This window comes from Lepus europaeus, chromosome 7, assembly GCF_033115175.1.
Source record: "Lepus europaeus isolate LE1 chromosome 7, mLepTim1.pri, whole genome shotgun sequence".
NCBI lineage: Eukaryota > Metazoa > Chordata > Mammalia > Lagomorpha > Leporidae > Lepus > Lepus europaeus.
In genome coordinates this window covers 82,194,146-82,217,068 of record NC_084833.1, presented here as the reverse complement: position 1 = coordinate 82,217,068, position 22,923 = coordinate 82,194,146, and the positions used below count along the sequence as shown (strand labels likewise).

Sequence of the window (22,923 nt, the reverse complement as noted above, 5' to 3'; positions counted from 1 at the left end):
CAGAAGACTGGGTGTGTGAGAATTGAACAGGAAAGTGAGCAAAGACTAGATGTTGCAAAGCATAGGAGAAACATGGTGGCATTACTAAGAAGGGAACTAAGCGCAGAGCATCTCTTGTTGTCTTGATAACAAGCCTGAACCTAGAGGGCCTTGCTCGGCAGGGAAAGGGTGAACAGAAACTCCCCTGCCCAGACCCCCACCCCCACTCATGCTATAGACACTTGAGGCATTTATCATGAGAGAACCCTGTGGCTCTCGCAGGCCGCAGTCTGGGAGACTATCGGGTTACCATAGCTCTGCATTGCCTCCGAGAAAGAGCTCAGCCCATATTGTGCCTTCCTCCACCCAGGTTCTGGTTTATGGAACCATATTGAGACCTCCTGTCCCCAACACACCACCAGCTCCATTGACCAAGTTCCAGAATGCCCTCCCGTGGCCCAGGGAAGAATCCAGGGAGCACATCCTACAGCCTGCAAAAGCCCCCCAGAAAACAGTTGGGCATCCACACCACCTTCTTTCGTTCTGCCCCAGAAGCAGCCTGGTGGCCTCACTCAGGAGTCCCCAGTCCAGGAAGCAACCAGATGGCCAACCCTGAGTGACTAGGCCCACAGCAGCCCAAGGAAGTTGATGAGCAGTCCTGCCCACTCACCCACAACCCCGAGAAGAGGCCAAACAGCCTTTCTTCAGTGACTTGGCCTCCCGAGGTCCCTGGGAAGTAACCCTCCCTCCTGTGACCCCCAGCAGCTGTTGAACAGCTGTTCTCAGAAGCACCGCCCACTGCAGCTCTGTAAAGCAGACCCACAGCCTCACCACCCCCCTTCAGCCCCGGGAAGCAGCTGGAGGACCTCCCTGAGCAGGTGGCCCCCAGAAGCCCCACGAAGTCACCTGTGCAGCCCTTGGACACTGGCAGGTGCCCATCTATGTACACCAGTGTGCCTGGCTCCCATGCGGCTTCAGACACTGATGGGTAAACCATCCCATTACCAGGCACACTGAATCACACCCACCTGGGCCTAGAGTGGGTGGTGGTTTCTACCTCACGTGTCCCTTAGAAACTGATGGGCACCTCACACTTACAGCCAGGCACACCACACCCAGAACTGCCAGTGAACCTGCCTTACCTAAGGGAGTTGCATCATAACTGGCAGTGAAGTCACAGAACTCTTGCAGCTTAGGCCACTGAGACACACAGACATCACCAACTTGATTAAAGCTGAAGGAGCTACAGATACTACCCTGAAGCATCCTGGAACCAATGCAACATCTACACCCTAGGGCACATCACCAGCAGAAAGTCTTTTACAACAAAAATAATCCTATAAAATTGGTAGAAAAAGCTGACTCACTAGATGCACCAAAAACAACAAAGGGGCAGAAGAAATACGAAAAATCAAGGTAACATGATGCTTCCAAAGGAACACATATGCTAGTGCTGTGGCATAGCGGGTTAGAGCCCCAGCCTGCAGCACCAGCATCCCATATGGGCGCCAGTTCGAGTCCTAGCTGCTCCACTTCCTATCTACCTCTGTGCTATGGCCTGGGAAAGCAGTAGAAGAAGGCCTAAGTCCTCAAGCCCCTGCACTCGGGTGGGAGACCTGGAGGAAGCTCCTGGCTCCTGGCTTCAGATCAGCTCAGCTCTGGCCGTCGCGGTCATTTGGGGAGTGAACCAGTGAATGGAAGACCTCTCTCTCTCTCTGTAACTCTGTCCTTCAAAAATAAATAAATAAATCTGTTGGACCTCTCAGTTGCAGAGATGCCCACTTGCTCGGGAGGATGCCCAAAGATCCAGACTCCAGACCAGTTGATGCAAAAAGCACGAGGTTTTTATTGAACGTTTCCGCAAACGAGCCCCCACCTCAGGCAGTGAGGAGCCCTGAGCGGCAGTTTCACACAGGTTATATAGGCAACGAATTAGCATATTCCTAATGCGCATGCATAGGATTGGTCAGTTCAGAGGGACCATTAGCATATGGGAGAATGCTGGCGAAGAATGCTGGTGGAGAGTGCTGGTGGAAAATGCAGAGGTGGCACGGGATTGGCTGGTTCGGAGGGACAATTAGCATACCGGAGAATGCTGAGGGAGAGTGCTGAGGTGTTACAGGATTGGCCGGTCACAGTGACATCATAAGTGCGCGCCTAGAGACTCTCCAAAGGGGAGGGGCAGCTCTGCTCTGGGTGCGCCCAGAGGTTTCCCGGAGGGGAGGGGCAGTTCTGCTCTGGGCGTGCCTAGAGATTCTCTGAAGGGGATTGACTTTTCCTTCTCAGAGAACGTCCTGCCCGCTAGACTCTGGGGAACATCTAACCTCTTAAGAAGCCCCTGATATTTGCCCAGGCCTAGTTTCTTGTCCCTCCCCCCATAAGGGTCCTTCAAATCTTTTTTTTTTTTTTTTTTTTTTTTACAGGCAGAGTGGACAGTGAGAGAGAGAGAGAGACAAAGGTCTTCCTTTTGCCGTTGGTTCACCCTACAATGGCTGCTGCGCCAGCGAGCTGTGCTGATCCAAAGGCAGGAGCCAGGTGCTTCTCCTGGTCTCCCATGGGGTGCAGGGCCCAAACACTTGGGCCATCCTCCACTGCACTCCCTGGCCACAGCAGAGAGCTGGCCTGGAAGAGGGGCAACCGGGACTAGAACCCGGTGTGCCGGCGCCGCAAGGCGGAGGATTAGCCTGTTGAGCCACGGCGCTGGCCAAAAAATAAATCCTAAAAAAAAAGGAACATATAACTATCTGACTACAGACCACAAAGAAATGGGAATTGACAAGCTGCCCAGCAGAGAATTCAAAATAATGATTTTAAAGAAACTTAATGAGATATAAGAGAATACAAAGAGACAGCCCAATGACATTAGGGAGATAGTTCTTGATTTTATTGAGAAATTTGGCAAACAGAGGTCATAACAAAAATAAATCAGAAATATTGGTGCTAAGGAGATTAATAAATGAAATAAAAAATAGAGTTGAGATCTTCAATAGCAGAATTGAGAAGGCATAAAAATTAATTTTTGAGCTTAAAGATAAGTCTTTTTAAAAAACCCAGTCAGATATAAAGAAAAAAAGGGGGGAAAATAAAAATTAAAAGATGGTAGAATATTTAAGATAGCTTACAAGGACTCCTAAAACATAGGGACTGTAAGAGACATTACTTATGTAAGCCAGTCTTAACCACAACTTCCCTTTGCCCTTGCTGTGTGGCCAAGTTTATATTGTAGTGAGCCTGGTCTGCTGTTACTGCAGATTGAACCAGGAACTGGGGGCATTGGCTGGTAAAACATTGGCTGCATGGAACTAATCAGATTCTGTCTCCTGAGAGAGATGGTTCTCAGTGTGCTGTGATACTATTTCCTCCAGGAACCTCCCTTCTTGGTCTAGTTAGCTTGAGTGGGTCCTGTTTCTTGCAGCAAAACAATCCTTGACTAGAGATGAGCCACCAATTTGACTCTAAGCTTTAGATAAGACATTCTAAGTCTGGAAACATAAAGTAAGCTTATTATTATACAGTATGTTAGGTTTGTTTTTTTTTTTTTTTTTGGTATTTTTGACAGGCAGAGTGGACAGTGAGAGAGAGAGACAGAGAGAAAGGTCTTCCTTTGCCGTTGGTTCACCCTCCAATGGCCGCCGCGGCTGGCGCGCTGCGGCCAGCGCACCGCGCTGATCCGATGGCAGGAGCCAGGTGTTTCTCCTGGTCTCCCATGGGGTGCAGGACCCAAGTACTTTGGCCATCCTCCACTGCACTCCCTGGCCACAGCAGAGAGCTGGCCTGGAAGAGGGGCAACCGGGACAGAATCCGGTGCCCCGACCGGGACTAGAACCCGGTGTGCCGGCGCCGCAAGGCGGAGGATTAGCCTATTGAGCCACGGCGCCGGCCAGTATGTTAGTTATATTTTTAAATAATATGCTCAACTTCCAGACATCTTTGTAAGTAAAATACCTCTAAATTTTAGGCAGAGGATCTGATTCTTAATCTGAAAAAAATATATATAATAAATACACACAGTGTTAAAAGATTTTTTTCATAACACAAGCTAGTATAATTCCTATGCTTTTTTTTTTTTTTCAGATTAACTGTTAGGTTTGGAATGTTTTGGGGTTCTGGCCTTTCGTATTCTCAGAAAAGAGAGATGGAAAAAGAGACAGAGACCGATCTCAACAGAGACAGTTTGCTTTATTGAAGCACAGAGGGGTGACAGTCTGTTCTAGCAGAGCCTGTGCACAGGGCACGTGTAGGGCTGGGGTTTTACCTGCCTGAAGAGGGAATCTGCCGCTGCCAGTGGGAGGTACGGGGCTGGCAGCTGCTGGGAAGGGGGCTTTTTTGAAGCCACTGGGGATTTTCCTCTGTCTGTTTCACCAGCTGCCCTGGGGGCTTCTCTGTTTTGCCAATTGCTTTGCAAGAAGTCTGGGGGAGGTTGAGCTTGGTTCCTGCACCAAAGGTCTTGACACTAGGGAGGAATGGTGGGGGGGTAACATCTTGTGAACGTTACTGCCCTTCCGCGAGCTTTGTCTCTTCAGTGAGCTTTATTGCCCTTTGTTAACAATCTGATATTCCATAGTGCACTTATTTGGGGCCTTGATCCACAAAAGTTAGCATATTGTCTGAAAAGATGACTACATCCTGTTCAAAAGTAAGTTCGGGCAGGCACTGCGACTCACTTGGCTAATCCTCCGCCTGTGGCGCCAGCATCCCGGGTTCCAGTCCTGGTTGGGGTGCCGGATTCTGTCCTGTTTGCTCCTCTTCCAGTCCAGCTCTCTGCTGTGGCCCGGGAGTGCAGTGGAGGATGGCCCAGGTCCTTGGGCCCTGCACCCGCATGGGAGACCAGGAGAAGCACCTGGCTCCTAGCTTCGGATTGGCGCAGCGTGCCGGCCGCAGCGCGCCAGCCATAGTGGCTATTTGTGGGGGTGAACCAATGGAAAAAGAAAAACCTTTCTCTCTGTCTCTTTCTCTCTCTAACTCTGCCTGTCAAAAAAAAAAAAAAAAAGTAAGTTCGTTCTGTTTCCAGACTTTTCTGACACCTGGGGTGGCCACTGTAAGCATGAAAACTTCATCTTTGTTTATCTGAGTGTGTCCTGCGATAAAACATGACACTCAGTAGTTATAGTCTACTCTCCATTAAGAAAAAGATTGTTCTGAATATCCTCATGAAGTTATTCTGTTTAACATGAGAACCATCCTCAACTGCACCCTCACAATAACACTGAACTACATTTTATACTACATTTCTTATAATGTCTCCCAGCATAGACAGATGGTATTACACACAAGTACAATTCAAGAAAAGTGCATTTTGGATGATGAAGAAGGCAGAGGGCACCAATCACTCATCTGTTAGCATTGCCTCTTTCCACTTGCCATCCTAATTTAACTCCTCTAAAAATATTTACTGAGTGCTTACTATGTATACTGTAATAATTGCTAGGGATGAATACGATAGAGTCTCTTCCATCATGGAGTTCACAATTCTGCAGACATTACAGACATTAACTAATAGAATACAATGGTGACAAATAAATCATCAACAAGCTGTCTCCTGGGTACTTCACATCCATTGTCTCTGTGGAGTTTTTTAAAAAATCATTTGAGAGGGAGGGAGAAGAGGAGGAGGGGGAGGGAGAGGGATCATCCTTTCACTCACCCTTCCTTCCCACTTCCTGCTGCGGTGTGGGTCACCTCTGTCTCACATCACTGGCCAGCCCACCAGGGCACCGTCCTTCCCAGAGGATGCTGCTCCTTTGGACGGGCATCAGGAGATGGTTACACACAAGGTTACTGCCCTAACCCTTTCTACCTACAATAAGAGCCAATGAGCAGGTGTGTAAGACTTTGCCAAGAGCTAGTATAACTAAAGGGAATTAAAGACAGACTTCCAGGGGCCGGCGCTGTGGCATAGGGGGTGAGGCTGCCGCCTGCAGTGCCAGCATCCCATATGAGTGCTGGTTCGAGTCCTGGCTGCTCCACTTCCAATCCAGCTCTCTGCTATGGCCTGGGAAAGCAGTAGAAGATGGCCCAAGTCCATGGGGCCCTGCACCCACATTGGAAACCCAGAGGAAGCTCCTGGCTCCTGACTTCAGATCGGCACAGCTCCAGCTGCTGTGGCCATCTGGTGTGTGAACCAGTGCATGGAAGACCTCTATTTTTTTCTTCTTTCTTTCTCTCTCTCTCTCTCTCTCTCTCTCTCTCTCTCTCTCTCTCTTCCTCTTTATGTAACTCTGCCATTCAAATAAATAAATAAATCTTTTTTAAAAAAAGACATCCAAATGACTGCCCCAGAAGCCAACAGAAAAGCATGAACTCCTTAGGGCCACCCCCAGAAGCCACCCCAGTTCTTAGCTTTGATCTCCATCCTCAGGCTGGAGCACACTCCTCTTAAAGATCCCATTCTTCAAAGCTACAAGTGCACAAACCACCACCCTTTAGGGAAATCTGCCCTACCCTTAGGGGTTTCTCTGGCTTTAGAATCTGCATCCTTTGATCTCCCCCACCTCTGGGGCAATCAGGGAGCACAAAAGTTGCCAGGAGCCCATCTCACCAAGTCAGACTTAGGCACTCCAGAAAGTTTAACAGGATACTTTTGAGCCGCACCCTTCAAGTTGTCTTAGCTGGAAGCCTCCTCATCTTTCCGGGTGATCCTATGTATAACTGTCAGGTGACTTGGGCACATCCACACACTACATACAACACACACCAGCCTAAATCCGTAATGAGCCAATGAAACATTCCTAATTTCAGGACAGGTCACTGAAGCTCTTGCCTTCAGATGCAGGCAGAATGTTTATATTATTATACAGTTTTGTCAATCTCTGTAAGTTCCTTTTGTTGGCAGGGGAGTGGGAACCAAATAAACACATTAGGGGCATCTACCACTTCAAGGTCACCATTAGCCATTTCAGAATACCTTGCAGAGCTTGGAAATTAAGTTATTTGTTCATTTTTTACTATGTGGGATAAGATGGCATTCTTGGGCTGAACATTCTTCCAAGGATTCTGTAGTCTTTGTACTCTGAAGGGAGGCAGCAGGAGGCATGGTGTCCTCTGGTCCAAGTGACCGTCTGGGCCATGGAAGGATGGAGAAAGGGACAGAATTACTCTGGTATCTTCAAAGAACTTCATTCTACGCAGTGCTGCAGCACCAACCCTGTGTTCACCACCAACATAGCACTGCACACCTGTTCTCCAGGGATGCCAGAGGATTCCTAACATCAATTTAAACCTGGATAATGAGTTTTCCTGTCGCTTTGTTTTGTTCTGCTTTGCTGAAGCAATGCTCCAGATCTTATGTCTACTTAATAGAAAGTCTTGAAAAGAAGATATCATCATGGGGCTGGTGCTGTGGCGTAGTGTGTAAAGCTGCTGCCTGCAGTGCTGACATCCCATATGGGTGCCAGTTCAAGTCCTGGCTGCTCCACTTCTGATCCAGAGAGCTGGCCTGGGAAAGCAGTGGAGGATGGCCCAAGTTCTTGGGCCCCTGCACTGGTTTCGGAGACCTGGAAGAAGCTCCTGGCTCCTGGCTTCAGATCGGCGCAGCTCCAGCCGTTGCGGCCATCTGGGGAGTGAAACAGCAGATGGAAGACCTCTCTCTTTCTCTCTCTCTCTGCCTCTTCTACTCTCTCTGTGTAATTCTGACTTTCAAATAAATAAATAAATCTTAAAAATAAAAAAGATATCATCATAAGACTTTAGACTCCAATAGGCCTGAACTAGCATGGAAGTTCCACCCTTTATGAACGAAGTATCTATGGGTAACGTGCCCAGTCCATCCTGCAAACGTTAACTAGCACAGACCACATGACAGACCACATGCTTAGCTATGGGGCTAAATTTGAGAGAGGCCCAGATGAATAAGACGAAATTCCTCCTTGCAGGGGTCTCCTGGTCGGTCTAGTCTTACAGAAAGGTAAATGACAAATTCCTACACACCCTGTAACACAGGCTCTGCCCGGAGCAGTGCTGAAGCAGTCTGCTGCAGGCCGGGAGCACTGGAGAGGAAGGCGGTGAGGGAACCCCTCTCAGAGCAGGTGGGTAACGACGGGATGAGTCCTACAGAGTGCGTGGGAGTGAGGCAACGAACGGAGCTAGGGCTGGCTGCGCAGGAGAATGTCTGAGGCAGAGAAGTCATTACGTATAGTGTGAGTATAGAAATACTGGACACATAGGGTTGTCGTGAGAATTAACAGAGAAAAAATTCTGGGGCCCGCTTTCTGTACAGGTTAAGCGTCTGATGTTAGTCAGGCAGATAGGATAAAATGGATTAGATGTGTGAGCTGGAAGACCATGCCTTCACCATGCCCCCTGTGTGATCTCATGTCCCTACCTGACCCCACCTGTATGCCCACCTGCCAATCAGACTAACTAACCATGCCCCTTTGGAAGTGGATAAAAGGCCTGGAGCACGTAGGCCCCTCCCTTGTTTTTCCCTGGATGCCACTGATCCCCTTGTTGATCCATGCCTTCAGGGCACGTGGCCTTCAGTCACCCACTCTCTCAGCCTTGGCTTCCCTACCTGTACTAAGCTGCTTGTAGTTGCTCATAACCAAATGCTTGCTGCGTGTGGCTCCTGGCCTGCTCTCTGCTTGCTACAGCCCAACTTAATCTCTGGACCTCCTTTCTCCCTCAGATAGAGCCCTCACTCTCCTAAACATTTCCCTCACTAAATAAAAAGCTTAAAAGAGCTTACCATGCTGCCTGGTCTATTTGAGCCAGTATGCAGAATTCTTCTCTGAATTTGTGGCAAGAACCCACACAGCTTATTACATTAAGAAATCTTGATAACCAGACTGGTTTCACCTCCACCTGGGATGACGTCATTCCAATGGGTGAGACCCCGCTGCTCTACTTCCAATCCAGCTCTCTGCTAATGCACCTGGGAAAGTAGTAGAGGTTGGCCCAAGTCCTTGAGCCCCTGCACTCATGTGGGAGACCTGGAAGAAGCTCCTAGCTCCTGGCTTCAGCCTGGCCTGGCCCCAGCTATTGCAGTCATTTGGGTAGTGAACCCGCAGATGGAAGATCTCCTGCACTGTCTCTCCTCTTCTCTCTCTCTGTAACTCTGCTTTTCAAATAAATAAATAAATAAATAAATAAAAGTCTTAAAAACAGAGAAAAAGTTCAAATTAAAGTGTCCAGTGCAGCCCATAACAGGTCCGGATGCAGTTCAGGAGGCCCATCCTTGGCCTCTTTTCAACCATGCTCTCCCCTTGTTACCGGAGAAGCAAAGGATCCTTGTCTTCGTGCAAGAAAGAGTAAAGGCGTGAGACAGAGAGTAGTGGAAAGCAACATGGCAAGGTTTATTAGGGTAGGGACATCCATAAGAACAGATGGGCACCTCTCCAGACAGAACCTCAGAGAGAGTACCGAGTTCACATTTAGGCTGGGGTTTTTAAGAGGATGGATGGGTTTTGCCTTCCTCCGTTTTCTCTCCCCCTCTCCTTGTCTGAACAAAGGACTTGTTGGGTGTAAATACCAAAAATCCCTTTCTGAGTTTTCCCCCCTGAAGTTGTCAGACAGGGGAAGCCCGGCTGGCATCCCCCCACCTTAGAGGATGGATGTTTATCAGGCCAGGTAGAAGGAGCAGGACCCCTGGAAGGTCATCAGGATCCGGGCAGGACTTTGAAGTGCAAGATGCTGGGCTCCTGGAGCTTCCGCAGTAGGTGCTGGTCTTCAGGCCTTTCTCATATTCACATAGGCTCAATTTCTGACTTCCTACCTAACACCCTCACTTCCTCTTTGTGGCAAGGGTAGGCTCTGGACCTGGCAGGTCAGCCCGAGTCTAGGGTCTGGGGAAGATCCTCCTCTTTCTGTTACATTCACACTGCCCCAGCTTTGTGCATCTTAACTGCAGAGGTGGTGGGGGTTTCAGCCCCTTCACGGGTTTTCTGCACAGCACCTGGTCAGTACCGGTGCATCCAGGAATGCCAATAAGAGCAGCACAGAGAAGTCTGAGTTTGCTGGTGCATGCACCGAGTTGTTCTCTGCACGCTAATTTCTACCACTGTAATTAGAGTCTGTAATTAGAAATCACTAAGTTTCATGACAGCCCTGCAATTGGATTGGGGCACGAAGGAAAAGGTTGGGGGGGGGGGGTTGCTAGAAGGGGTGGTGTCATCCTTCAGTTGCAGACAAAATGGAGCCAAGGAGTAGCAAATACAATACAATAACATAGAAAGAGAAGATAAACAAAAAAGTTCCGGTCATTTAGGAAGCCACAGTCATTCACTTGTCTGCTTTCTTTTTCTGGGGAGATTTTTATCTTTGTGTGCATTGTCATAAATTACTTAATAATGCTGGCGTCAAAATCGGTTTTTGGTTTGCTCCACCTCCATTTGACCCCAAGTAAACAAAAAGTCCCACTGGATTTCCTCATCCTGTTAGCTGTGGAACAACCCCCAAGAAACCGGGGTTTCTGTTTGCAATTGACCGTGACTGAGGCTAGCAGAGCAGGGATGGCAAGCAGCTCCCAGCCCTACCACAGAGGGGATTCTCCACGCTCCCTGCCCAGGCTGCACGCTGGGTTCAGCAGAGCCTGTCCTTGGTGTCCCTGACACGTGTGAAGGAGCCAGAAGGAAGGAAACCTTGGAAGAAATCTGAGTTCCCTTCTCACCCTTGTCACAGAGAAATTTTTCCTCCGGCCTCTGAGAAGGCCTGCGTCCTGTGAGAGGAAATTAGGTAGAAAATTACTTTTTGACAAACTTGACTGAAGCTGTGAAAGTCATTCTGCCTAAGTTTGAAAAGTGATTGGAACTGAAAAGCTGTTTTTGTTTTTTTTAAAGAAATGATTTGTTCTCTCCTTTTCTCTTTTAAAAACCAGATTGCTGCAGGGGAAAGCATAGGAACTCAGGTAAAGCCGTTGCTCCTTTGCCTGGCCCTGATGGGGGAGACTGGGCTACATTTGACTATCAAGACCCAGGCCCCTCTAGAACTTTCTGGGCATTCTGGATCAGTCTGTAGGGTTTTTTGTTTGTTTGTTTTTGTTTTTTTAATTATTTCTCACTGCAAATGTACCCTGTTCATGGATTAAACAGGCTTTTGTGTTACTCTTAGGGAAATAGCACCATCTTATTTCAGCTGTTGTGTCTGTGATTGTTTGCATTGTCTACTGCTGGGTAACAAAGCACCCCAAAACTTAGGTCTTAAACAACAATAATTCATTCTTTTCCTCAGTTCCATGGGTAGGCCAGGCAGCCCCTCAGCCTCACGTGCCAGCTCACGTATGCCACTGTGTTCAGCTGGCAGAAGACCCTGGCTGGAGGGTCCCTGAAGGTCCCCTCATGTCTGGGATGTGGTGCTGATTGTGTGCTGGGCCCCTTGTTCCCTTCCCCATAGCCTGATTCTCTACCCCCAGAGGATACCATTACTGCTGACTGCTGGGTTCCAAGAGGCAAAGTTGGAGTGCCAGGTTTCTTAAACTCTCAGAGGATAGGCTCAGAAGGATCAGTGTCACTTCCACCACAGTCTGTTGATCAAAGCAGGTCTCAAGGCCAGCCTAGATTCACAGGAGCAGCATGTACAATGACAATGGCGGAAAGGGGATCGTGACAGCCATCTGTGGAGACATCTACTATAATAGGAAAATGCATCTGAAGCAAAGCTTTTTATTTTTTTAAGATTTATTTATTTATTTGAAAGGCAGACTTACAGAGAGGTAGAGGCAGAGGCAGAGAGAGAGAGAGAGAGAGAGAGTGGTCTTCCATCTGCTGCTTCACTCCTCAGATGGCCGCAAAGGCTGGAGCTGAGCTTATCCGAAGCCAGGAGCCAGGAGCTTCCTCTGGGTCTCCCACGTGGGTGCAGGGGCCCAAGGACTTGGGCCATCTTCTACTGCTTCCCCAGGCCATAGCAGAGAGCTGGATCAGAAGTAGAGCAGCTGGGACTCAAACCAGCACTCCTATGGGATGCTGGCACTTAGGCGGTGGCGTTTACCCGCTAAGCCACAGTGCCGTCCCCCTGAATCAAAGCTTAAAAACATCCTAGGGGCTGGCATTGTGGAGCATTGGGTTAAGTCACCACTTGGGGTGCCTGAGACTGAACCGTGGCTGTTCCACGGTTCCAACCCAGCTTCCTGCTCATGCACCTGGGAGGCAGGGTTAGAGAAAAAAGAATGGACTTTATGCAAATTCCAGGAAAATTCCTACCCTGGGGGAGAGGAGAGCAAAACAACATGTAAGAAAACACAATTTAGAATAGACTAAAGGGAGGAAGAGGGGTGACACAGCACCTGAGGTTAGGGTATGGGAAACATTAACCAGCTACTGACCCTCCCTGCATGCAGACAGGAGGGGAGGATCCACCTGCAAAGGTGGGGATCCAGTTACCGACAGAAGCATGGGAGCCAATCCAAACACGACCCATACTACACGCACTGGGTAAGGGACCAGTATATATCATAAATAAGGGAGGAGAGGGGAAAATTACATAAAAGAGACCAGCGCCCCTGTGGGGGCAACAGATTGCCGGCTCTGGGGCCCCTCCCCGGCTCCAGTAAAATCACTTTCACTTTTGGACTTTTTATTTCTCTATCGAGAACAAATCCACAGACCAGGGGAAGCAACTTCCCAACCAAGACTGACAGGCTCAAGTGGTTGGATTCCTGCCACCCACATGGGAGATCGGGTGGAGTTTCCGGCTCCTGGATTTGGTCTGGCCTTGCCTGCACCATTGTGGTTATTTTGGGAGTGAACCAGGAGATGGAAGAGTTCTCTTTCTCATTCTGTCTTTCCCTCTCTGGGGTGCTCTATTTCTGGTCTTCAATGCACTGAGCCATGCCGTTCAGCCTCCAGGCTCCCTTTCCCTATCTCAGAGTCTCTTGTGTTCAGACTCTTCCCAAGCCTGCTTTCTGCTCAGAGACCATGGATATTAAATAAAGGCTTTGAATTAAACTTCTTCAATCAAATATGGTTTTTTTTTTTTTTTTTGACAGGCAGAGTGGACAGTGAGAGAGAGAGACAGAGAGAAAGGTCTTCCTCTGCCGTTGGTTCACCCTCCAATGGCCACTGCGGCCGGCGCACCGCACTGATCCGATGGCAGGAGCCAGGTGTTTATCCTGGTCTCCCATGTGGGTGCAGGGCCCAAGGACTTGGGCCATCCTCCACTGCACTCCCTGGCCACAGCAGAGAGCTGGCCTGGAAGAGGAGCAACCGGGACAGAATCCAGCGCCCCGACCGGGACTAGAACCCGGTGTGCCGGCGCTGCAAAGTGGAGGATTAGCCTGTTGAACCATGGCACCGGCCTCAATCAAATATGTTACTCTGAGTGGTCAGCCTTGACTCCCCCAATTAAAACTTTTTTCTTAAGAAAGCACTTTGCCCAGAAAAGTCCAGAGAATTTTGAAGAATTTCGAAGAGTACTTGCTCATTAGGTATGGATTTTAAATTCTAATTATTGGAGTTTATTTTTAGAAAATAAAATTATATGCATTTTGTTATTGCCAGAAATTCCACAGAATTTACTTTGAAAATCCCCTACCTTAAGTCTGCTTGGTTTTGGCAAATAAATTCAACACTTGCGAGTGTAGTTACTTCCCCTTCTGCAAAGTTACATCCAAGTTACATTTTTTGCTTTTGCCTCATTACCATTGAGTTAAAGAAAATGCTTTTTCTTCATATTCCTGGTTAATTTTGTCCCATTCCAAGTATTTAATTTTCTTTTATTTTTTTAAAAAATATTTTATTTATTTGAGAGAGAGTTATAGACAGAGAGGGAGAGAGAGAGAAACAGAGAGAGATAGAGAGAGAGAGAGGTATCTTCCATCCTCTGGTTTACTCCCCAAATGGCTGCTATGACCAGGGATGGGCCAATCCAAAGCCAGGAGCCAGGAGCTTCTTTCGGGTCTCCCACCTGAGTGCAGGGGCCCAAGCATTTGGGCCATTTTCCAATGCTTTCCCAGACCATAAGCAGAGAGCTGGATCAGAAGAGGAGCATCTGGGACAGGAACTGGAGCCTATATGGGATGCTGGCGACAGGTGGAGCCTTAACCTACTACGCCATGGCATAGGCCCCTAATTTTCTTACTTTAAAAAATTATATGTAAAAAAAAAAGAAAAAAATTATATGTATTTATAGGATAAGTGATAATTTGATGAATGAATAAAATGCATAATGATGAAAGCAGAATAATTAGCATTTCTATCTCCATAACTATTTATCATTTCTTTTTGTTGGGAACCTTCAAACTCCTCTATTCTGGTTCTTTATAAAATTATGATAACTTGCTATTAACCATAGTCACTTTACCATACTGTAGAGCTCTAGAACTTAGGCAGAGTTACAGAGAGGGGTAGAGACAGAGAGAGAGGTCTTCCACCCACTGGTTCACTCCCCAAATGGCTTCAACAACAAACCAGGAGTCAGGAGCTTCTTCTGGGTCTCCCACGTAGGTGCAGGGGCCCAAGCTCTTATACATCCTCCACTGCTTTTCCAGGCACATTAGCAGGGAGCTGGATTGGAAGTGGAGCAGACGGGACTCAAACCGGTGTCCATAAGAGATGCCGGTGCTGCAGTCCGGGGGTTTAACCTGCTACGCCACAGCACCTGTTCCTTTTCTGTTTTAAACAAAGGGGCCAGTGTTGTGGTGGTGTCCATAGCAGGTTAAGCTGTTGCCCGAGATGCTGGCATCTGGGGAATGAACCAGCAGATACAAGACCTCTCTCTGTCTCATGGGGCCGGCACTGTGGGCATAGTGGGTAAAGCCACCACCTGCAGTGCTAGCATTCCATATGGGCACCGGTTCGAGTCCCGGTTGCTCCACTTTCAATCCAGCTCTCTGCTATGGCCTGGGAAAGCAGTAGAAGATGGCCCAAGTCCTTGGGCCCCTGTACCCGCATGGTAGACCTGGAGGAGGCTCTTGGCTCCTGGCTTTAGATCTACACAGCTCTGGCCATTGCAACCAATTGGGGAGTGAACCAGCTGATGGAGGACCTCTCTCTCTCTCTCTCTCTGCCTCTCTGTAACTCTGACTTTCAGATAAATAAATAAATCTTAAAAAAAAAAGAAAGCTAAATGAATTTTGACATGATTTAGGCTTCAAAGGAAACAAAAGGAACAGAACAAAGAGCTGAGGATTAGCCTTACCCACATAAACAGATGCTTATGCCATCCGGCTGGGTTATGGGTAAATAGGAGAGGAAGGGACTTCTCCAAGAATGACCCTGGACATGCAGCCATCCCTATAGGAAGGCACATGAATAGAGCTCTACTTCACACCACATACAAAATAAAGTCCAGGTAACTTAGAGCCTAAATGTGAGGAAAATATAAGACTGTTTCTGGGACCTTCAGTATAGAGGAGGATTTCTTAAATAAGAAGCTCAAGTCACATTGAAGAAAGTGATGACCTCAATGATATTAAAACCTAACACCTCTGTGAAATTGATGCTGCATCAACCCTACAACCCAGCGGTTGTATGGTTGTGAGGGATGACTAGATCCAGGGAAACTCACACATGGGCATGAGGGGGAATGCAAAAGGTTCACTGGAGCATTGGCTATGTTAGAAAATTATCAGAAGCAGCCTGATTGTTTCTCAGTAGGGGAGTGGAAAAATAAATTGTGATTTCTTCATATGAATAGCGTGACTGTTATTTAGCAATTAAAATGAACAAATGATTTGTATGTGGCAACGTGGATAAGTCTCAAAATCATGGTGACTGAGCAAAACACGTGCTGAAGAACTCTGCCACTTATGAAAAATTTAAAATGTAGGAAATGACAGTGGAATTTTTTAATATAGCTACCTACATATGTAGGAAAGCAACCAAACAAGCAAAGGAGGAGGCACACCCCCATCAACACAATAGAAAGAAAGAAGGGAACTGGGACTTTTTGTAGGGATCTTCAATCTCATCCCTAATACTTTGTTTCCTAAGAAGAATTTGCAATAAATATGGAGACATATTAGCATATGTTAGATCTGGGTATGGGTAACATGCTTTTATTGAAGCACTAACTATGCTCATTTTCTTATGTTTTACAAGTCCATGTTTGGTATTTTTTGAGAGAGATATGTGCAGGTGTTTGTCATATTAAGGTAAACAAGCACCAAACACATTTCTGGTTTTTTTTTTTTTTTTGAACAGATTTATTTGTTTGAGAGGCAGAATTACAGAGGGAGAGACAGAGAGAAAGCTGTCTCCCATCCACTGGCTCACTCCCCAAATGGCAGCTGTGACCAAGGCTGGGCCAATCCGAAGCCAGGAGCCAGGAGCTTCTTCTGGGTCTCCCATGTGGGTGCAGGGGCTCAAGCACCTGGATCATCTTTTACTGCTTTTCCAGGCCATCGGCAAAGAGCTGAATCAGAAGTGGAGTTGCAGTGGGTGTTGGAAATCTAACCGGTACCCTTATGGGATGCCAGCGGTGCAGGGGGATGTTTTACGTACTACACCACAGTGCCAGCCCGAAGTCTGCAAAGCAGGTCCTATGAAGGCAGTTTTCAGGATGAAGATTGCCTTTGCAGTCACAGCTTGTGAAGTGCCTGGGGGGGTCCCTCAGCCTTGCATCCCAAGGCGGCTTCTTCCCAGCCCACGCTGCTGCCTCTCTCCTGTTTTCCCGTGATTCACTTCCCGGGCTGCCTCTGGAACACCCCTGCCAGCAGAAAGTGGAGAGAACCCCTGCTTGCCTTTACATAGCCATCCTGGCTACCCAGGTCCTTCCTGCTTTCCTTTTCATTCTCACAAGTTTGAAAACCAGAGATAAGCAAAGATGACACTTTTATAAAAGGAGAGGAAATCCCAAAGGATTTACTTTTTGAAAAACCTTGATGCTATGTCCAAGGCTATGTCATTTACCATAATACAGTGGCATTCTCATTAAATGTAAATTGAACAATTGTTTTATCCCCGTGTTACTAGTGAAGAAATAGAGTCATTGAGGAGCTGAAAAACTGGACTAGGGAATCAAAATAAATAATGGGATGGCAGAAAGCAGAACTCGGGCTGATGTTCCAGTTTAAGGTCCCCTTCAACATAATAAACTGAGTAGGGTGTGTGGGTAAGAGCGTGGGCACAGGTGCCCAGGGCAGCATAAGAAGAGCCCATCACTGCAGTGAGTTGAATTGTGGTCCCTAAAATTGTCCTACCCAGGACACGTGAAGTGATTTTATTTGGAAATCAGGTTTTTGCCGGTGTATTCAAGTTATGATGCTATCACACTGGATTAGAGTGAATCCTACATTGACAGGCAGAATAGTCTATTCCTCCGCCTTGCGGCACCGGCACACCGGGTTCTAGTCCTGGTTGGGGCGCCAGATTCTGTCCCAGTTGCCCCTCTTCCAGGCCAGCTCTCTGCTGTGGCCCAGGAGTGCAGTGGAGGATGGCCCAAGTGCTTGGGCCCTGCACCCACATGGGAGACCAGGAAAAGCACCTGGCTCCCGGCTTCCAATCAGCGCGGTGTGCCGGCCGCAGCGCGGCGGCCATTGGAGGGTGAACCAACGGCAGAGGAAGACCTTTCTCTCTGTCTCTCTCTCTCACTGTCCACTCTGCCTGTCAAAAAATAAAAAAAAAAATCCAATGACCATTGTCTTTATTAGCAAGAGAGAGAGAGAGAGAGAGACAGAGAGAATGCAAAGATGGGAGCAGAGATTGAAGTGATACAGCAGTAGCCAAGGAACACCAAAAACGCCACTAGCAAAGGAGTGTGAGGGATGGTTTCTTCTTCAGATCCAAAAGGAATCAGTGCTACTGACACCTTGATTTTGGACTTTGGGCTTTTGTGAACTGTGGTCAGCCACCTAATTTGTGGTTATTTGTTACAGCATCTCTAGGAAGCTAACCTGACACTTAGGCTTGCGGTGATCTCAGATGAGATGGTGCTTCAGCTGAGAATTGAAGGGCTAGTATAGGACGGTGCTGGGAATGTGTTCAGCCGAAAATAACAAAAAGCTCATCAAATGATGTTCATTTATTTTCTATAACAGTAAGTTCAGACACCAGCGGTTCAGGGCTTGTGCAGTTACTTAATGCCATAGACAGCCCAAGTCCTTCCCATATTTCCACTCTATTGTCGCATTTGTTGGCACCTGTACTCATGGTTGGTGCATGATCAAATGGCTACCCAGCCACCCAGCCACACATCTGCCTTCCAGGTAGCAAGGAGGAGGAGGAAAAAGGGAGAATTTTTTTCTGAAATAATCAGACTGTTGCTTTGCTTTCTATGGCCAGAACTGGCTTCTTTCTTTCTTTTTTTTTTAACTTTTATTTAATGAATATAAATTTCCAATGTACAGCTTATGGATTACAATGGCTTCCCCCCCCATAACTTCCTTCCCACCTGCAACCCTCCCCTCTCCCGCTCCCTTTCCCCTTCCATTCACATCAAGATTCATTTTCAATTCTCTTTATATACAGAAGATCAATTTAGTATATATTAAGTAAAGATTTCAACAGTTTGCACCCACATAGAAACACAAAGTGAAACATACTGTTTGAGTACTAGTTATAGCATTAAATCAAAATGTACAGCACATTAAGGACAGAGATCCCACATGAGGAGCAAGTGCACAGTGACTCCTGTTGTTGACCCAACAAATTGACACTCTAGTTTATGGTGCCAGTAACCACCCTAGGCTCCTGTCATGAGTTGCCAAGGTTATGGAAGCCTTCCAAGTTCGCCGACTCTGATCATATTTAGACAAGGTCATAAAAGACAGGGTGAGGATATAGTAACCAATGTTCCTAGGAGTGGCATTAACCAGGTCTGAACAATTATACAGCATTAAGTGGGGAAGAGGACCATCAGTACACACAGGTTGGGAGTAGAGCCATTGGTGGTAGAGGTTATAATTACAAAGGAATGAGGCCCAAGTGCGCTAGACAAGGTCTAGAACAAAGGACAGAGTCATTATTAGAGGAGCTAAGAAAGTTTCTTAGAACTGGCTTATTTCTTATGGCCATCTCAGTTTCAAGGAAGGTAGTTAGGCACTTGTATTTTTAGCTTCCTAGCCTCCAAGGGGTAAAAGTAGTTGACAATGTTGAATAAGCCACTTTACAATAGTTATTTTGGGAGGTTGTGTCAATAAATTTTAGACCTGGCAGCACATATAAAGAAACCCAAACAGTGTGTAAACACATGAGGGTCCGGATGCAGGCCAGCTAGGGCTGGTTTTGAAGGCTCCACATCAAGAAAGCAGGTTTCTTCTACTTTTCTTTTCCTTGATTCTCAGTGTTAGTTTCCATTCCAACTTTTACTTGCAATCCAGAATGGCTGCTGAAGTTCCAGATATCAGTTTTATTCTAGAAAGCAGGGAGGATGAAGAAGAGAGGCAGAGGATGGGCACCTGACCTAGCAGTTAAAATGCTGATTGGGTTGTCCACATCCAGTATTGGAGCACCTGGGTTTATCTTGGCTCTGACTCCTGATGACAGCTTCCTGTAAGCTGCTTCCTGGGAGGCAGCAGATGGTGGCTTAAGTAGTTGGGTTTCTGCCACCTACATGGGAGACCTGGATTGAGCTCCTGGCTCCTGGCTTTGATTTGGTCCAGCCCCAGCCATTAGAGGCATTTGGGGGTGAACCAGCAGATGAGAGCTTTTTCTGTGTCTCTCTGCTTGCCTCTCAAATAATAAAAAAGAAGGAATGCAACATGGCACACTCCAGCTAATTGTCCTTTTTTCAGGAGTCTTCCAATCAATATCTTCTACTTATCTCACTGACCGGTATTAGAGAGGGGAGAAACTGACAAATGTTGCTTTTATCTAAATAAAAATAGGACTATCTCAGAAAAGAAGAGGAAAATAGATATTGGGAAGGCAATAAGCAGCTCCTGCCTCTCAGGGCAGCTACATTTCAGCTCCAGTGACATTTCTGACTGTTTACCTAGAGCACTGTGTTGAAAAGGATTCTGAGGTAGTGGTCTGGGCTTAGTGGTAGAGTAGGGTTATGGATCTTGATCCTGGTCATAAGAGTGGAGGGTAATGATATGTACAGATATGCCTCCAATTTGTTGTTTTCAGATAAAAATATGTTAGCTGGTGAGCAGAGTGTTAAAGAAAGGGGAGAAGGAGAGGGGGGAGGAAGAGAGGAGGAAAAAGAGGGTAACACGTGCTCTCCTATTCCTTCCTTCCTTACCTTGCAGTTCCTGTGCCTGAAAAAACACCTTCCTGTTCACTACGGGATGCATTCCTCTGCCTTTGGGAAGCATGAAGGTTCACTCATTGACAGGAGGGGCTATGAGAAGATGGAATAGTTTGCTGGGACCTACATTTATGACCTCATTTTGACTTAATTACTTCTTCAAAGACCTCACATCCAAACACAAGACGTTCTGCGGACCTGGTAGGACTTCGGTATAAATTCAGGGTGGGTGGAGCAATCTAGCCCATAATGTGAGATGCTCTTTCCCTTCTTCCCCTGACCCCCAATGGAAGAAAAACACATTTCTTAGATGGACGGAGAGCTGTAGCTAGTTGATGACCATCACTAAAGAAGTCCTTTCCCTACTGAAACAACACTGAAAACAGAAAAAATTCAATCACGTCTACTAGGTCACTTCAGGGAGCAGGCAAACTGTCATCTTCAATGCATGTGGTGTCACAGGGGGTAACACAGTTGCGCTGTGTGCATTGGGACCAGAGGTTTGTTAGGTAAGAAGAGGCTGGCAGCCATCATAAATCAAGAGGGCAGAGAGCAGTTCTGGGGGAAAGCCATGGTGAGGAGTAGTACACAGGTCCCACAGGTGGAACAGGGATGACTCAGAAGAGGGGGCATGGAGGGAGTGACTGTGACAATGGGCTCTGGTGTCACATGGATCTGGGTCTGAATTCTGATTCTACTTCTTGCTGTCTACATTATTTATTCCAATTATGTGATGCCTCTGGGCTTCCATGTTCTCATCTGGAAAGTGGGGACAATGTCATAGAGCTGTGGGAAGGAAGATAATGCACACAAAGTTTATTGCAGTGGCACCAGACGCAGAGTCACTCTTCACTAATGGTAAGAGGTCAGAGGCCTTCACTGGGAACAGGAGTGTGGCCCCCAGGTCTCTGCCATCAAGTCTGCGATCCAGTTGGGGGCGTGGCTAATGTCACAGCAGATCACATGGAGTTTGAATTACAGGAAGGTTATGAGGGCCCACAGCTGTCTATAGTCTTGCTGTCTAGAATCAGAAGTGGCTCAGAGGTTATTTGAGGCCGCTATGAGAAGAGTGTCTATGCCTGATTTTTTTTTTCCTGTCCTTAAATCCTAGTGCCCTTGACACTCATTTGATCAGCGAGTTATTATAGAGTGCCGAAGTATTTTGTTTTACATGTTATTTAAGTTAATCCTCATAAATCTGCAGCAGGTATTATAATCCCCATTTTTTTATATGTGAAAACTAGGGGTTAGAGTAGTTGATAATTTGCCTAAGGTTATGCAACCAGTTACAATCAGAGGCATGATTCAAACCCTACGTGCCCTTTGCATTGCACAATGGGAATGTCCATGTGGAATGGCCATGGACATCATTGCAATGGATACCAACTGCAGGAGAGACGAGCGGCACTCACCTCACAACAGTTTTCTTGGTGGCTGTAGCTATGGTATTCCCTGCTATGGTGTGAATGTTTACATTCCTCCAGACTTCATACCTAAACCTAATCCCCACTGTGGTGGTATTAAGGGAACGGGCCTTCATGGGGTGATTAGACCCTCATGAATGAGATTAGTTCTCTTACAATAGAGGCTTGCAGGGTGGGTGTTGGACCTAGCAGTTAAGGTGCCAGTTAGGATGTCCTAACCCACATCAGAGTGCCTGGGTTTCGTTCCTGGTTCTGGCTCCTGACTCACGCTTCCTGCCAATTCAGACCTAGGGAAGCAGACCATTTAGAATAAAAACTAGGCTGTAGTTATTATTAAGTATGATTCTTAAAGGAATATATCAAACTTCTCATTGAGAAGATGTTTCAGGGAACAAAAAATAGAACAGTATTGATACTAATTCACACAGGACAGGTTATTTTGTAAATGCTATTTAAATATTTCTTTAAAGCAACCTTACAGCTCTGAACCTTTTTTTTTTTTCCTACACAGATATGTTGTGTTCCTTTGATGAGCTCCTAACAGTGTTAAACTTGTGATTTCCGTTTTTGCTTTTAACTCTGTGATATTTAAAAACAATTAAAAAGCGTTTACATTTAAGTCCTTGTTATTAGCTATGATGGCCAAATTATATTTTAAGTGAAGCATCTCCTTTAAAATGAGATTCTCCCGACTATATTTATAAGAAAACTTTGTATAGTGACAAAATATGCAAATTCCACCGTGGTGAGAAGGTGACATTGCTACTAGCAGAGCACGGCGGCCTGACAAGTCTGTTTTCTCACAGGAGACATGTGGAAACCCTCGCCGCCGAGGTTTTGTTGCCCTTTAAAGTCATTGAATTGTGTGATCTAATAATAACTAATTGTACCTTCCTTCTGTCATAAAGCTCTTAAAGCATTTCACAATCAATTAGCAAGCAGCTCAAGGACGTCATTATTACTGGACATTTTGTGACATGAATGTTTTCAGAGTTAATACAGTAGAAAGACTTTACCGCTAAGTAGCTCAGGTGTGGCAAGGTTGCAAGCAGAGCAAGCAGGCTTTGAAGCTGAGCAGGAAAGCTTTCAAGGTTTCACCAGCTTCCTGGCAAGGTTTCTTGTTCCCTCGCTTTTATTTTTCCCGAATTGCTTTTCTCATTACTTACGCATTTTCCTTTAAATCCAGTGCTGGAGCTGAGGTCTGGTGTTTCCACATTTCCAAGTTGCATTGCTGTATTTGCTGTTCTTGATAAGATAAGCTAAATGTGTGTACCCAACCAAAGCAAAGTCCAATGCTGCATAATTATCTGGTAGATTTGGTTGGCACCAGTTAGCAAGCCAGGTGGTTTAGGTCAGAATAGATTTTAGGTTAAGGGCATGCTAGAAACCATTCAGAACGTATGACCAAATCTAAACATTCAAATGCCACCAACTGCTGATTCATTCCCTTGGAAGGCAGCTG

At 46.7% G+C, this 22,923-nt stretch overlaps 1 pseudogene; it reads right to left on the bottom strand.

Annotated features, from left to right (window-relative positions):
* Positions 1-21,577, bottom strand: part of LOC133763868 (Y-box-binding protein 1-like) — a 32,779-nt pseudogene extending 11,202 nt beyond the window's left edge.
* Between the last annotated feature and the right edge of the window lie 1,346 nt (positions 21,578-22,923).